Source organism: Sarcophilus harrisii, chromosome 1 (assembly GCF_902635505.1).
Source record: "Sarcophilus harrisii chromosome 1, mSarHar1.11, whole genome shotgun sequence".
Lineage (NCBI taxonomy): Eukaryota > Metazoa > Chordata > Mammalia > Dasyuromorphia > Dasyuridae > Sarcophilus > Sarcophilus harrisii.
Genome location: NC_045426.1, coordinates 608,248,337 through 608,260,805, shown reverse-complemented (window position 1 = coordinate 608,260,805; position 12,469 = coordinate 608,248,337). Strand labels below are relative to the sequence as shown.

Sequence of the window (12,469 nt, the reverse complement as noted above, 5' to 3'; positions counted from 1 at the left end):
AAGAAACTGAGGTAGACATAAGTGACTTGCCTAGGGTCACACAGCTAGTAAGTGTCTGAAACTAAACTTGAATTCAGGTCTTTCTGACTTCAGGTTCAGTGCTCTATCTGTTATGTCACCTGGATTACCAATTCAAATTGTTAAGTCTTTTATTACATGAAATCCAAATTTGTTTCTCTTTAACCCCTTGGATCTCCCCCAAATGACAACTCTTCAAATGCTTTCATCAACGACTCCCTGACTCTCCTCTAAAATAAATATTAGAAGTTTGTTGTTCTAAGATCTTCACAACTGATTGCATAACTTGCTAGCAAATAAAGGGAGAAGAAGAAGAAGTTTCAGATCTTTATTCTTGGGCCCAAAGATCATTACAGCTGGCAATTGCAGCAATTAAATCAAATGATATTTGTTTTGTGGAATGAAAGCTATGATATATCAGGAGAGCATCCTAAGAAGTAGAGACATAAATTTATTAATAAAGTCCATATAGTCAAAGCTATATGTTTATCAGTAGTAATGTGTGGCTGGGAGAATTGGACTATAAAGAAGCTCAGTGCCACAGAATTGATACTTTCAAATAGTAGTGCTAAAGAAGACTTTTGAGAATTGCTAGAACAGCAAGATCAAATTAGTCTATATTTAAAGAAATTAATTCAGGCCATTCACTGGAAGATCAAATACTGAAGCTGAAGTTTAAATATTTTGTCCACATAATGAGAAGATGAGACTAAAGACTCTGATGTTGGGAAAGATTGATGACAAATTGACAAGGGAATGACAGGGGTGAGATGTTGCCATGGAAACAAGAAATAAGGACTTGAACAAATTTTAAGAGATAGTGGAGAATAGAAGGGTCTATGAGAATAGAAGGTACTATGGCCCATGAGATTACAAAGAGTCAGACACAATTGAAGAATAGTAGCAACATTTATGCTCTAAATTCTGTCTTGCCGTAATTTCTATAAATGGCTTCCTTTGACTAAAAAAATAAGAAAGTTGTTGTTCTTGTTGTTTTCCTATCCAATCTTATATGTCATGATCTTAAGGCAATTTGCCATCTTAACTGCTGATGTTATTGTTGAGCTACTTTCAGTGACATTTGTGGATCATGGAAAATGGAAGAGATGTTATTCAGATTGGAAGGGATGTGATGTGAGATTTTCCACAGGCGTGAAGAAGAAGGAGAAAGAAAGAAAAGAAGGAAAGAAGGAAGGAAAAAATGAAAAAAGAGAAAGAAATAAAGAGAGTAAAAATTAGAGACCACATAAATAATTACTGATTCAATATGAATCAGCACTGAAACAGAAAAATAAGAAGGAAAAAAAAAAGAATGTGAGCTTGTGCTATATTAAGAAAGAGTTTCCTGGAATAAGAATGAGAGGCTCTTTATATTTTGATATCATCAGACCTCATATGGAATATTGTTTTTAATTCTGGAAGTCACAATTTGAGAAGAATATTGATGCATTGGGTCTTATCTAGAGGAAAGTGACCAGATTGGTGAAAGGCCTCAAATCCATGTCCAATTAGAAGCAGACAAAATAACTGGTAATGTTTATAATGGAGAAGAGAAGATGTTGGAGAAGAAAATGTATTATATCAATTTCAAGTTTTTGGAGAACTTTCAAGGGAAGAAAGATTTGATTCCAGAGGAATATTAGATAGAAATTACAAAGAAACAAATTTAGGCTCGATATCAAGGGGGGTAAAACTTTCCAGTAATTAAAAGTGTGCAAAACTGGAATTAAGAGGCAGAGGAATACTCCTCTTAGGAATTCTTCAAGCAGAGGCTGTATAACCACTTCACAGGTATATTATTGTTTAGATTCCTTTTGGATATGAGTTGGACTAGATGGCCACTGAGGTATCTCTCAAGAGTTTAAATTCTGTGGTACATATGATATGGGAAAACAAGAGCTGTTCTCCAATTGATAAGTAGTCAAAAGAAATGAATACTTTTAAAAATAGTTATAAATTATAAATAACTATGGGAAAGTATATGTCAAATCATTAATGGTAATAGAGATTCAGTGTAAAGCAATTCTGAAGTTTGAGATTTCATTTTGCAACAAGCAAACTGCTAAAGATTACAATATGTACAAAGACCAAGATTATGTCATGTCTCAACATGCTGGATACATACCTCTTCCCACGTGCTCCTCAAGTCTAAGAAGAAACATTTTTAGTAGAGTAGGAGAGGTTGAGGTTAGATTGTAAAGGATTGAAAAGTGAATAGCAAATGAGGACAAAAAATATAGATTACTTTTTCAAGTACTTTATTGGGAAAGCAAAGGAGAGAAAGAGAGAATAACTTTAAGGAATGGAGGTAGGGATTTTTGCAGAAAGGCGCCTTTAGAATCATAGAATAATGGAACTTTAGAGCTGGAATAGACTTTAAAAGTCATGTTAAATAACTACTACATTGGGCATACCCACCTCATATCAAATGTTCCTTACAAGTGGTCATTCAGCATCCACTTAAAAAAATAACCAGTAATAAGAAATTTGAACCATTCTTTAACAACATAACAAATTCTGGAAGTAGATAGATTCAATTATAGATTATAAGATCACAGAATTATAAGAATATAGATTATAAGAGAAAGAATTTTTCCTCTCTCAACTTTATAAGCACCAAAAAGAGGTAATGTTTCCATGTAAAAATTAGACTATCAAAAAAGCATTATAAGTGAAACTGTAAATCTCTATTACATATGGCTTTTTTAAATAACAATTCAACATGTTACTTTAAAAGCTATTTTGTTTATTGGTATCTTCTTCAAAACTTTCTTCTCTTTTGTTCATTTTTAAAAAGACTTTTTTCAATGATTGAGAGAGAACAATCATGAGATTATATAGTCTCAGAGAATGTGAGAAGAGATGAGTTCAAGTTTATCTTTGGAGAGAAATAAATTTCACAAGGAGTAAAATGACACTTTCTTAGAAATAAGAAGAAGGGGAAATCAAAGGTAATAATGGAGAAATTCCATGGTGAGCAGAACGAAATTTGAAAGGACACAGGTCTGATGGACATGAACTTTAAAAAGTAGGGATTTGCTTAAATTATATAAGGTGAGAAGTAGGAAGTCACAAAGAAAATGGAAGAAATGAAATAAAGGCTGTCAAAGATACAAGGATTAATGAGAGGCAAGAAAAATTATTTCTGAAAATAAAGCAAGGCCAATTACATGATACCTTTATTACATATTTAAATGAAATAGCATGTGGTACATTTGCATTCATACACAATCTTCTTTATGTTATTGGAAAGGTTGTTTTATTTCTTAAATTTGGAATAAAACAAATAATATTTCAGGATTGTGAGAATGAATTGAGGTAATTGCAAAGAGCTTAACACAATGCCTGATACATTGTGTGTGTGTGTGTGTGTGTGTGTGTGTGTGTGTGATATTTTTGATCCTCTTCAAAAATGAAGGACAATTATACTCCTTTTCAATTATTGGGAGATTGTTAGCATAATCAAAAATAATAACTAGCATTCATATAGAACTTTAAGGCTTACAAAATGCTGGAAATAAGTTATTCCATTTGATCTTTACAACAACTCTGGGAGTTTTTATCCCCATTTTAGAGGTATGGAAACCAATGCTGAAAGGTTAAGGGACTTGCCCAAGATAGCACAACTAGCAGTTATATGAAAAAGAGTTTGAATTCAATATACCTTCCTCACTTTCATTCTAGCTATTTTATCTAATGTACTATATAACTTCTTTCTTATCTTCTTGTACATTATTCCTTTTCACATACTTTATAGTCAAGCCATACTGAATTATTTTGAGATAATTATACATCTTTCATTTTCCACCTCCATTCCTTTGTACTCCATGTCCTCTATGCTTAGAATGCCCTCCCTCTACCTCTGCTTCTCAGAATCCCTAGTTTTCTTCAAGATTTTGTTCATCATCCTCTCCAGAAGGTCTTTCCTATTCTCAACTGTTAGTGTTTTTATGTATTTGTGTGCTTAATGTGCTTGACCTATTTTATATACTCAATATATAATTGTTTCTGCATAAAGGCTTCTACATTAGAATATAAACCCCATGAGGGTAAAACATATTCATTTTTTATGACTTTGCATTCCATGCTAATCCAATGATTAGAATAATTACCAATATATGATAAATACTTAATAAATTCTTGTTGATTGGTCAATATTGATATTAGAAGAAATGAAGTCATAGAACTTTAAACCTGCACTCTCAGAAGAAAGCACAATAATTTGTATGGTCTGGGGCCAATGCCACTGAGGAGCTACTACCTCTAGGGTCCTAACACGTTTGTGATGGTTTCCAGGATTTTATTCTGTCATTCATAGTAAATAAACATTAATTAAGACCTATTATGTGTGAAAAATGAGTATTTTCTGATATTTAATAACTAATTACTGCATTAGGACCAAGATTCTTCATTTTTTCTACTTCCTCATCTAGAAAACAACTAGCGTGGGGAATCTCTCTTAAAGATTTGTACAGATCAAAATCAAGGCAGTAAAAGAAATTCTAACTTTGAGATAATGGTACATTCTTGCTTATTCTATTTGCTTAGGTAAATTGATTCTTCCCTTTGTCAAACAGATATGATATATCTCTTTAACCAAGATTTGGGTGCTCTAAGTCACACATTAGTAGACCCTCATTATAATATAGCCCAGTGTCTCATTTTAATAATCATTTTCTCATTAATTGTTAAGTAATCAGAGTTGATTGTCATTGCTCAGAAACATCTATTTTTTAAATTGTGAACCCACCACATGAGGGGTTTTTTTTAATCTAAAAGAAACAGCCAAATGACCATGTTTTTTTTATTTGTTAATCAACATGCTGGTCTTATTAATTAAATAATTACATTATCTAGAAACTGTGACTTAGAATTTTTTAATCATCATATATGGTACAATCACCATATTAAATCCTGAGAATACAAGAAACCAAAAGACTGTCCCTGATTTCAAGAGGCTCATAGTCTTATAGAGGAAACAAGAGGAAAACAACTAACTACATATAAAATATAGACAAATGTTACATGTCCCATCTCCCTTATTACTGTGGGCAGCAGAGTACATCCTAGTACCAAGTGTCTAATGTTTCTGACTTTCAAAGTGATGAAAAAATCAGAAAGAGGATCAGTTGAGGAAGGAATCAGACAAGGCAGGGATCAGATTCTTCATGGTAGAAAGAATTTAATATGCCTTCTAGCTGTCAAATCATACAAAATTTATATCTTAGGATAATATTTCCTTTAAAAAAAAGATTTGGTGAGAGAGGAGGGGAAAATGATGAGAGGAAAAGCATGTTTACCCCGGTTTTGTTAAATATGTCTCTAATCTGTCTAATTACTTTCACTACAACAAGCACCTAATGAGAATGCATTGCCAGTTAAGACATAGGCAAGGCTGCTCTTAATGTAGCATGTGCCTAAAAGCTCATTCAATTTACTTCTTCAGCTGTGACAACTGGGTAGTGTTGACATTAGCAACACTGTAGGCATAGCTTTAAGGGTACTTGAGGAAATCACCTTAAGTTTTGTCTAATATTTGTAATGAGTAGGTGTTTCCTTATTATCAACTGAGAAGAATTTAAACCAATGGCATCTTGGGATTTTTATAAATCTAGTAAGATTTATCAATATTTCAAAGTAAAGTCTTCTAAGATCAGATTCTTGGCTTCTTCCAATATTAGAGACAATCAATGAAAACTTTACTTTGATAGGTAGGCTCAGAATGGAGGCTTTATAATTATTTCTCCCCCAACATCCCTATTCTCAAGGACTGTATTTGACTTTTCTTTCATATTGCAATGACTAATTACTTCCTAGACTGCTTTTCTAGGTTTTTTACCATAGTATTTTCACCACTTCTTACTCTTACTCACATAGCCAATCAATTAGCAAATTATGTTATATCTACATCTACAACACCTCTCAATGGATATAACCACCACCTCATCATTTCTCCCCTGGATTACTTTAATAGCCTCCTATTTTGTCTCTCTGTCTCAAGACTCTCCAAAATTTAATCCATCCTATATGAAGTCTAAAGAGTTTTTTCCTAAAATGAAAGTCTTATTATGTGATATTGCTTCTACTTTACAAACTCTAGTAGTTCCTTATTGATGACAGATAGACAGATATATAGATGCTTTAAAAGATACATAGATGGATAGAGGAAAAAAAAGACATATAAATATTAGATTTTTAAGGACTATGTGTTAGGCATTGTACTACCCTTGAGAATAGAAAAACAAGATGGTTCCCATTCTTAAGGATCTTATATTCAGATTAAGGAAGAAAAACAAAAGAAAGGAAAATTCAAAAGAAAGAACTAGAAAAGGAAAGGAATCTGTTTAAGGTCAAGAGAACTGATGGGGAAATAGTCTGAAATGAATTTAGCATTAAGGGAGAGGGAAGAAGCATTTATTTACTTATAATATGCCAGGGCAACTAGGTGGCACAGTGTATAGAGTGCTAGACCCAGAGTCAAGTACACTTATTTCCTGAGTTCAAATATGATATCAGATATCTGCTAGCTGTGTGACCCTGGACAAGTCACTTAATCCTCTTTGCCTCACTTTGCTCATCTCTAAGATGGATAAGGAAATGCAAACCACTCCAATATCTTTGCCAAGAAAACCCCAAATAGGGTCACTTAAGCAACAGGAAGGAAGGAAGGAAGGAAGGAAGGAAGAAAAGGATGGAGAAAGAGAGGGAGGGAATAAAGAAAAAATGTGCCAGATATTATCTTAAGAACTTTATAAATATTATCTTAGGGGCAGCTAGATGACACAGTGGATAAAGCATTGACCCTGGAGGCAGAAAGACCTCAGCTCAAATCTAGATTCAAATATTTAACACTTCCTAGATGTGTGATTCTGAGCAAATCACTTAACCCCAATTGCCTTGCCAAAAAAAGGCTAATATATTTTATAAATATTATATTATTTGACCTTTACAATATTCTGAGAGGTAGGTGAAATTAATTTTACAGCTAAAGAAACTGAAACAGGCAACAGGTAAATGGCTTTGCCAGGATACTATAGCTAGGTAAGATTGCAATTCAGGCCTGATCCTGGATTGGGACTCACCAATCTGCTAGCAGACCTCAGAACTGGAGAAAGTCAGCAGCCAAGGAAGGGGAGCAGACTGGAAAGTAATCAGGGAATGTAGTCAAGATCAACTATCAATATCTCTGACACTTGATGTTCTTCAGAACATGTCCCCTTCCTACTTTTTGAGTCATATTTTACTCTGCTTCTAAGACTGAAATCTAGCCATACTGGCCTGCTTGCTCTCCATTCTAGACATAGAATGTTTGGCTTTACTATACCTTTATATTATCTAGACATCGAGCTTACACTGTACTTCTTCCTCTTCCCCACTGCCTAGAATTCCTGCTTTCCTTCAAGATCCATCTCTAGAGCCAGCTTTTTCATGAAACCTCTCTTGGTTCTCCTTGTTGCTAACATTCTTCTTCCCCTTATCATTTTATCATTTTATCATCTTCTCTCTCTCTCTCTCTCTTTCTCTCTCTCTCTCTCTCTCTCTCTTTCTTTCTCTCTCTCTGTCTCTCTGTCTCAACATAATCTATACATCATGCACTTACACATAATCTTCCTTGTTAGCTGATACACTGCTTGAGGGTAGGGATTACTTCCCTTATTTACTTGTAATCCCAGTGCTTAGAATAAATGTCTGATGTATTAATATAACTTATTTGCCTTTAATAAATATATATTGATTAGTTGATTGCTTGGTTTGATAAAGGACCTTAAGAGTACATCTCCTGAGGATTAATTTAAGGAATTAAATATGCTTACACAAAGAAAGGAAGACATAGAAAGAATATTTGTCTTCAGGTAACTTGAGGCATCCAAGTGGTACAAGTGGTTAGATTAATGGAATTATAATCAGGAAAATCAGTGCTCAAATCCAGCCTCATACATTTAATTAGCTATGTGACCCTAGGCAAATAATTTGACTTAAATCTTTCTCAATTTCCTCACCTGTAGAATGAGGACAATGATATAATTATTCCTCTCAGGGTAGTGAGAAAAAATAAGATAAAGTTGTAAACCAGTTTGCAAGTTATAAAATATTACTTTAATGCTAGTTTATTGTTATCATCATCAGTGATTAGACATGTTCTACATGGCTCATGACTATAAGACAGAATTACAAACAGACAGATTTGGGCAAGATATGAAAAGTAACTCCCCAGATTTAGAGATCTTAGATGTTTAGTATGGCGACTGGTACATTTTTGTTATTCAGTCATGTCTGACTCTTCATGACCCATTTTGGGAGTTTTTCTTGGCAAAGATACTACAGTAATTTGCCATTTCTTTATGTACCTCATTTTGTAGATGAAAAACTGAAGCAAACATGATTTAGTGATTTGAAATATTTAGTGATCTGAGTCTGGATTTGACCTCATGAAGGTGGGCTGATTCCAAACCCTGTGTGCTACTTTGTCACTAAGCTGTCCATAGCTTATTGGAAGGCACATAGTAAGTATTTAATAAATGTTTAACATCATTAAAAACTGGTAAGGCTAACCAAATGGAAGAAAATTTCCCTGCAGCGAAGGTCTTCCAAAATCTTTGTGTTCAAGGTACAAATTTGAGGGACTGAATTTGAAGGTCCCCTCCATCTCAGATTTTCTGAATCTGTGATGAGACCTAGTAGACAAGATAGAGGATAAAGAATCATCATTATTATGATAATGAAATATTCTAACTCTCTAATGTATAAAACCTAAAGGAACCCAGAGGGAGAAGACCCTAGCAACTATTCCTCTTATAGAATGTTTGGTTGGCTTCTTTCTTTATTTTAATACTACTAAGTAGAACCAATGTATAGATTTCAGAGTGAGGAATAATGACAATGAAATAACAAAACAATTATTGTCACATATGTGGTCTTGTGAATGTATTGCAAATATTCATTTTGTAGCATGTAATAATTATTATAATGAAGAAAAATAAAGCTCACCTTTCATCTAGGATCCCAAAATGAAAAAAAAAAAAAAAGAAAACAAAGAACAATCCATTAGGAGCCCCACAGAAAGACTGGGATTCTAATAAATGATAACTTGGAATTCAACTCAACAAAAAGATGTTAAATCCCTAAATTATCTCAGCAAATTTAAATACTTGCTCTTAGTTGGATCTTAATGGTTGAGAGAAAGATATGATGTAGGTAGTAGAAATAGTATTGGATTTAAGAACCTAAAGAGCTAGGTTCTGGTCCTAGCATTGTCACTTATTAGTTGTGTGTGCTGAGGCATATCATTTGCCTTCTCTTATTCCCAGATTCCTCATCAGCAACAACAACAAATATTGTTGCACAACCAACAATACAGAATTACAATTAGCAATTACTTTCTTTCAAAACCTGTACCCATTCTAATATTGAACTTGAAACCAGGATATCTAGTTTTTAATAGATCTCAATTTCACAAGCATTTATTTATTTTTAAAAGAAGGCTGACATCATATTGCATTTATTGATATATGGTTTTTACACTCATGTGCAAGAGTTCAATAAAATTCATATTTCAAATTATTTACATGTTCCATATCAGCAAAATTGCCTTTTCTTCTTTCTATATACAAATTTTTATTTTCAATTTACATGCTTAAGATTTAAACATTTGAAATATATTTTGCACAAATCTGTGACTTTCATACTTGGGGAGACTACATCACCTAATATTTAAAGCAAAAAAAATAAACAGAAATCAGAAAAACAGGTTATAGTATATAGTATTCTATAAAAGGGCTTATATACTATACAAAATAATAATAACTTATTTTGTATAAGAAACTATGCTAGGTTTTGGGAAAACAAAGAAATAATCCCTTCTTTAAGGAGCTGGCATTCCATTGGGGAAAATAACATGTATAAGTGCATAAATTCAAAATATCTACAAAACAAGTACTCATAATGTGAGGTCAAAGGAGAATCAAGGAAAGCCTCTTATAAGAGCTGACACTTGAGTTAACCCTGAAAGAGAGCTAGGGCTTCCACAAGGCAGAAGTAAGGATGAAGAATATTTCAGACTTAGGGACCACAATACCAGAAAAATTAATGCCTTTTTAAAGGCACTTAACAATACATATTTTTGCATTGCAATTATGTGTATACTTGTCTTATCTACTCTACAACACAGTAAGATTATTTGATTCAGGGAATGTATGTTAATAATTTTTCAAAATTCAAATTCAGCAAATGTTTTTAATGTTTTGTTTTATTCATTTGTTTTTAATTTTTAAAAACGAGTCTGAATTCTTTTTCTCCCCTACACATTGAGAAAGAAATATGATATCAATTATACATGTGAAATCATTCAAAACTTATTTTCCTATTAACCATGTTGCAAAAAAAGAAAAAAAAAACAAGAAAAATAAGGAAAGTAAAAAACTTATGCTTTGTTCTTCATTCAAACATTATTAGTACTTTCTCTGAGATAGCTAGCATTTTTTATTATGATCCTTTTGAGACTGTCTTGGATCATTATTTTATTGAGAGTAGCTAATTCATAAATAGTTGATTACTATACACTATTGCTGTTACTATGTACTACATTCTTCTGGTTCTGTTCACTTCACTTTCAGCAAACATTTTTTAAGCATTTATTGAGGGCCAAACAATGTCCAAAGTAGTGGGAAGTACAAAGATAACATAAATAAGGAACAATTAGCAAAAAGAGTTCATTTTGTGTGTGTGTGTGTGTGTGTGTGTGTGTGTGTGTGTAGAAGGATATGTGCATGTGTAGATGTAAGTAATTTCTGGTGTATCTACATTACATTGTCACATGTGTTATATCACATAAGTGGACAAGAAAAGAATAAGCAATATGTAACATCAGCTCTATGAGGAAAATATGATTACTAGGGGGGAATCACAAAAGGCTTCCTTAAGGATAATTTGAGTTGAATTTTAAAGACTGAATAGAAATTCAACAGTTGGACTCTAAGAATTCCAAGCAGAGAAGCAACAGTATAAGTAAAAGTATGAAAAAAAACCCCACAAAAAACAAATATGTAGTAAGTGGAGGAGAGGAGATAAGGTTGAAAAAGCAAAGTAAGCAGATTGTACAAGGCATTGAACTCCAGGCTAATGAGTTTTAACTTTATTTAGTGGGTAATAAGGAATCACTGAAGGGATCACTTTCCCCTCAAGATTTAGTTTAATGTCTTGAAAAAAAACAGAGGCTCATTAATTTTTTGTATGTTTCATTTTATATTGTTTGATTTTTGTTATGTTTTTGTCCTTGGAGGTAACCAACTGCCTGGGGAAATATTTTATGTGAGAGTTCCAGCCCTGGATGGAGTCCAAGCTCCCTTGGTCTCAGGCATGGTTGGATAGAAGAACATTGCCCAAGATGGATGGGTATAGATGCAGACAGGCAGGAAAATAAAGGCTTATACAATTTAGGAGGTAGTTCTGAATACATTGAAAATCTCATGTGTGGGAAAATCACATACTTTCTATTTTGATCATTTGTGAAAGAAAAATGTCTTGGGATTCAAAGAAAAATGAAGGGTTTTCAGTTTAAAAATGTAGTAACAACTATTGAGAGGAAAGTGGAAAAGAATCCCAAAACAGCTGTAACTGAAAAGGGGGCCAAGGTAGGAGCAGGGTCAGCTCTTTCTATACATTTTATTCAATGGCTATACTTCATGAAATAAATTTTGCCAAACTGTCAGCAGCAAGACATACAGAGATTTCCATAAAGTGTAAAACTTTTTACCCTGCCTATGAATACCATTAGGCATCAAGCACAGAGCTGGCAGTGATGATATACTGGGACCAGACAACCTACAAAGTTGATTCAGATGTCACTGTCTCAGCCTCTGTGATGTCATGTCACTTCTCTCATCTAAGATAAATCTCTTAATTCATCTGAAAGCCCTCTTGTTTTCATGAGGCTTTGATGGATTTTATGTGGAAAAAGTGCAGAAGTATATGTCCCTTCCAACAAGTAGTTACATAGTTCGAAGCACTTACTCCAACTCCACCCCACCCCCTTCCCTTGAAATCAGATCTCTCTTCTCTGTTGTAGTTTACACAAGCACATGATTGGTTGGCGAAATTCCAGCCAATGTTGGTGATCAGAGAGAAGGAGAAAGAGAAGGGGAGAGAAAGGAAAACACACACACACAGAGAGATAGAGAAAGAGAGAGAGAGAGAGAGAGAGAGAGAGAGAGAGAGAGAGAGAGAGAGAGAGAGAGAGAGAGAGAAAAGAGGGAGGGACAAAGTGAGACAAAAAGAGACAGAGAGAGAAAGACAGATATGAAGACAGAGACAGAAACAGAGACAGACAGACAGAGAAAGAGGATGGAGGAAAGAAGAGAAAGAGAAAAGAAGGGAAGGAGAAAGGAAAGAAAGGAGGGAGGAAAGAGAGAGGGAAACAGAAGAAGAGAAAGGAGAGGAGGGAACAAGAGAGCTA

General features: G+C 33.7%; 1 long non-coding RNA gene across 2 annotated transcripts in view; it reads right to left on the bottom strand.

The window, feature by feature from the left end:
* The window catches only part of LOC116420685, a 141,390-nt gene that overhangs the window by 115,836 nt on the left and 13,085 nt on the right, over nucleotides 1–12,469 (bottom strand). For both annotated transcript variants that reach the window (XR_004231081.1, XR_004231082.1), the window contains exon 2: nucleotides 8,572–8,693. This is a non-coding gene — a long non-coding RNA (uncharacterized LOC116420685). The remainder of the gene's footprint in view (nucleotides 1–8,571; nucleotides 8,694–12,469) is intronic.